The sequence below is a fragment of the Anguilla anguilla genome, chromosome 5, assembly GCF_013347855.1.
Source record: "Anguilla anguilla isolate fAngAng1 chromosome 5, fAngAng1.pri, whole genome shotgun sequence".
Taxonomy (NCBI): Eukaryota; Metazoa; Chordata; class Actinopteri; order Anguilliformes; family Anguillidae; genus Anguilla; species Anguilla anguilla.
In genome coordinates, this window is record NC_049205.1 from 52,182,900 (window position 1) to 52,186,950 (window position 4,051).

The window sequence follows — 4,051 nt, forward strand, 5'->3', positions numbered from 1 at the left end:
AACCATGACATAACTTTTCCTGCAAAAGACACCAACACATCTTCCAGCAGTGACTGCTATTCAGAACTAAAAAGGCATGTCCTATTCAGTTTTATTTGTCAAAAGAAGGCTTTAAGATCACCTAGAAGCTGGTGATTAATTATGAGGGTTATGTGGCAGGTCTGTCTATTCGCTGGCACAGGCATGTGCACCTTAAAACTCGCCACTCAACTGTGATTCATTATGCAGTGTTGACTCTTTAGCTTCTGTTTATGACAGGCATACTCTCCAAAGAGATAAATAATTTATTTATATTTTAAACCCATCAAGCTAAAAGAGAATTTGAACTCATTTTGTGCCTTTGAGCACTCCTACCTCAGCAATGAGTTAACTCATGTATATATAACTCAGCCAAGTTATATATACATGCAACAAGGGAACAAAGTCTTCATTGTTTTAGTGCATTTGAGTGATTATTTTTAGTGTATTAATTAGGATAAGCTATTTATTTTATTTTATTGCTTTTGCTCGTTGCCTTATATACAGTAAGTGTAGCTTAGGTAGTTACGCTCAAAGGCAAATTTATATGAAAAAACTTCTGTTTCTACATTTTGTTAGTGATCAGGCAAGGACTGTCATATCCATTTGTTTGGCAACATGTTCGTTTGCATTGCAATATTGGGCTACATCACATTGTGTGGAACAGTGCTATAGTCAGCTGCCTAAGTTAAGGTTCAATTACCTTTCCAATATACATGTCAACATTTATAGAGCCAATTTTGCGAACATATATTTTTAAGCATTATGTAATCGAGGTATTACGGTAATCGAGCTGTCGTACATTTTCGTCTATTTCCCATGTTACGGTAAACGTGTAGGTTCTGACGGATTGTCGGATGTGTTCGCTAAACCGAAGGACAGCGATGTAAATACTTCAACCTGGAACCTTTCACAGACTTTTGTCCAATAAAGCGAAAAACAGGAAGACTCTTCATAATATGCTGTGAGCTACTGGTAAGAGTTTATGTAGTCTAAGAAATTGTATTGCAATTGTTTGCGTAGCTTTTGTTAGGGGTTTGACAGTTTGAAAAGGAGATATAAGTGTGTTGGAAAGATCACCCAGACTTGCGTGTTTCTGCAGACGATTGTAAAATCTGTCGCTACCTGTTCCGCCTTTGTTCTTTGCATGGTTTGTACACCGAGTATTATCATTATTATTATTTTACAATGTGCATATCTGCGGCATAAGTACAAAGGGATAAAAGTTTACATTTGTAGACAAACTTATAGCAGATGATATTTGCAGGAAAACTGTTTCGACTCTTCACTTTAGACTACACACTTTTATATTGTGGGTCTACATAAATTAAGATGGTACTTGCTCGCATATTAAACTCAATTTAAAAAATATTGACGTTTTCACGTATTTTCATACACTTAAAATTTGGTTTACTTCTGAGTGAACTGAAACAATGCTTCGCGGTTAATGATTTGTTTGTATTGGTGAAGCGGAAAATGGAATGTTCCTTAATTCAGACATAAAGGGCATTGTTTGCAGCCTACTTTGTGTAAGGTGTATTTTAGTCTAGGCTGTCCTATTGTGTCAGTTTGATTGCGTGCTTATTGGCGGCTTGGCTACAACTGAGACGCAGCCGTTTCTTATTGTTTGGGCTTGCTTCTGTCAAGTAGGCTACGCACTTCGAATTGCCAAAATTATATTTTTTTCTATACGAAACAGAGTGGTCGCCTATTTCGTTTCGTGTATCATTGGTTTAATGTTAGAGCTTTTCTTGTCGATGAGTAATCTCATTAATACATTGTTGCTGATTTTTGTTAATTCGTTGTTTGCTGTTACTCATACGTCAACAAACACAGAAGTAAAGCAGTTTGAAGTAGGCTACTTGTACGGTATGTATGTTGCTAATTCGATTAGGTCACGACTTTGCAAAGTGCCGTTCGTTCGCTGTGTATATGGGATGACGAAGACGAGTGGCAAAATAGATTAAATAAAACAAGGATTTCCCACTGAACTATATTCGTGTGTTTGCGTGTGTGTATTAAGAAAATGTCATTCTTATTAAGAGCCAGTTCATCTCGAGGGCAATCAGACGAATTTGTGGGGGGGAAAAGTGCGGTAGGACATTGTAGCTTCTTGCTAGGTTCCCACCTCCATGCATGTAGTGAATGGATGTTTATCAATCAGGAGTCATTTCACTGCCAAATGCTTTCAAACCTCCATCACTGTTTCCAGTAAACGTATAATCTTCTAAGGCCCTGCTTTCCTTAGCATATTTTATTGCTGATCCATTTACCCCCCACTGGGAATTTTCCTCTCTTCCTTTGCCATATGCTTGATGTAGTGCTACAATCAATTTTTCTGTGCTTAAATATTTCATGTCATTCGATAGTTACACTAGTTTATAACACAGAGTGTATTATTTACTCTCTGTTCTGAATACAGCGATGATAGCTGCTTTACAGTGACTAAGTCCACTTCTGCACCTGCACAAAACATTCAAGTGATGTCACTCAAATGAGTTGACAATTGAAGTGTTTTCATCATTGACCGGCTTTGCATATTGCTGGCAGAAGATCCTTTTTTCTATGTAGCACTGATTTTAAAAAACTATATTCAGTGAGCTCCAAAATGTTTGGGGCAAAGACCATTTTTCTTGATTTGCCTCTGTACTCCAACGAATTCACATGTGGTTAAAGTGTAGATTCTCAGCTTTCATTTAAGGGTATCGTTATACATTCAGGTTTCACCATGTAGAAATTACAGCACTTATGTACACTTTTGTAAACAGACCCCCCCTATTTCAGGGCACCATAATGTTTGGGATAAATGACTTCACAGGTGTTTCTGACTAGTCAGGTGTGTTCAAGTGCTTCCTTAGTGCAGATATAAGAGAGCTTTCAGTATCTAGTATTGATTCTAGGCTGTTGATTGCATTTGGAGTCTGTTATTGGTGTTTGTCAATAGGATGACCAGAGTTGTGCCAATGAAAGTAAAGGAAGCCATTGTAAGAAAATAAGAATATGCCAAAAATTAGGCTTACCAAATCAACTGTTTCTAACTTCATTAAGAAGAAAGTGCACTGATATGCTCAGTAATCACAATGGGCCTGGTTGGCCAAGGATGACCTTTGCATTTCAGGAGGCATGCATCGATGTTTCAGTGACTACTGTCCGGAGAAGGCTTCATATACAGAACTACAGAGGCTTCAGTGAAAGATGTACTGTAAACCATTAGTTAGCTGCAGAAACAGGATGGCCAGTTTATAGTTTTCTAAAAAAAAGATGGCTGCAGTACAGACCTGTCAGAGCATTAACAGTAAACATACTCTGCACCTGGTGATGTCTATGGGTCACAGACTTTAAGCAGTCATTGCATGCAAAGGATATGTGGCAAAGTACTAAACATGACTACATTCATTTACATAATGTTAATGTGTCCCAAACATTGTGATGTCATAACTAGTGCAGACTATGTGCTAGACACTGAGGACATTTGTGTTTGGTACATAAGGAATGCTTCATGTTGTCAGTGGCCATGGCAGTCCCTTCAGTCAATGGAATGTGCAACCATGGCTATCTATCCAACATAGACTGGCTCCAATAGGACAGGGAGAGTGCTTTTTTTAACACTGATTGATTTGTGCAGCCTTTCCATATGTTTTAGCTCCTTTATGCGTAGGGCTATAATAATTTGGCCCATAGCGCCATCATCACGATACGAAAAAGAAAAGAAAAATATGAGGCAGTTAAGAAGATTAAGCGCTGTGAGTTGAGTGCAGCCTTTGATACTCCCTCTGGAATGGAGGCTGATTACAAGATGCTCATCGCCATAAATGCTAAACAACAGAGGGCCTTCTGGCAGCCGAAAGGGAATCTCTCTATTTCTCTCTCCTCATCTTTCTCCTCATATCTCTCTCTCTTTTTTTCTTTCCTTCTCCCTCATATTATTATTATATCCTGCAATTACTTTGGTCATACAGTGTCTATTAATGTAATTACCCTCCTCCTGTACATTTGCCACTGTGAAAGCATCAGACAACCAGACAGTCCAGTT

At 38.3% G+C, this 4,051-nt stretch overlaps 1 protein-coding gene across 2 annotated transcripts in view; it reads left to right on the forward strand.

Moving 5' to 3' along the window:
- The first annotated feature begins 838 nt into the window (after positions 1–838).
- LOC118227905 (tumor protein p53-inducible protein 11-like) overlaps positions 839–4,051 on the forward strand; it is a 43,889-nt gene continuing 40,676 nt past the window's right edge. Inside the window, exon 1 of one of the 2 annotated variants that reach the window (XM_035418957.1) lies at positions 839–993. The gene's annotated coding sequence lies outside the window, so the exon portion shown is untranslated. Of the gene's footprint in view, positions 994–1,716; positions 1,888–4,051 lie in introns of those variants that run through there. The other variant, XM_035418956.1, reaches the window with a different exon arrangement.